Source organism: Propithecus coquereli, unplaced genomic scaffold (assembly GCF_000956105.1).
Source record: "Propithecus coquereli isolate 6110/MARCELLA unplaced genomic scaffold, Pcoq_1.0 Scaffold200, whole genome shotgun sequence".
Taxonomy (NCBI): domain Eukaryota; kingdom Metazoa; phylum Chordata; class Mammalia; order Primates; family Indriidae; genus Propithecus; species Propithecus coquereli.
Genome location: NW_012144968.1, coordinates 2,566,928 through 2,567,501, shown reverse-complemented (window position 1 = coordinate 2,567,501; position 574 = coordinate 2,566,928).

Sequence of the window (574 nt, the reverse complement as noted above, 5' to 3'; positions counted from 1 at the left end):
CTGAAAAAATGGTTTTTAAAACTCTTCTTATTCTTCTCCTTCATGGGCTTTACTTTTTCTTCTCATGTCCCAAATGCAAGCATTTCAAATAACTTTCTCTTTAATCTTTGAAAATTTTCTTTTCATTTGGTTCATTATCTGTTTCCAAGACCTCAAAGAGTCAATTCCATTGTAGCTTCCAAATTTGCTCCAATTATGCTGAGAGGCAAATCCCGAATGTTCAATGTCTACTTGATCCCTTGGAAAAAATTTCTTTCTTAGGCTCCTCATATCTATTATCTCCTCTTCACATATGCCAACAGTTGAATTCCTTAAAAGCATAGCTCTATTCTTTTTAGACCCTCATTCAAACTCTATCACTGTACACTTATTCAGCTAAATTTCCTAACATAGCCTTTAAGAATCTCTACTGTCTATCTCTTCAACCCCGCTCTAACTATAGCTGCTGGACTTGGAAACTCTCTGTCATCCACCATATTTACCAGACCTTGCACAAACTGAATACCACTTTTTCCAGGCTTTGGACTGCTTCTTGCAAGGAAAAATACTCAATTCTCAACAGGCTATGGTACTT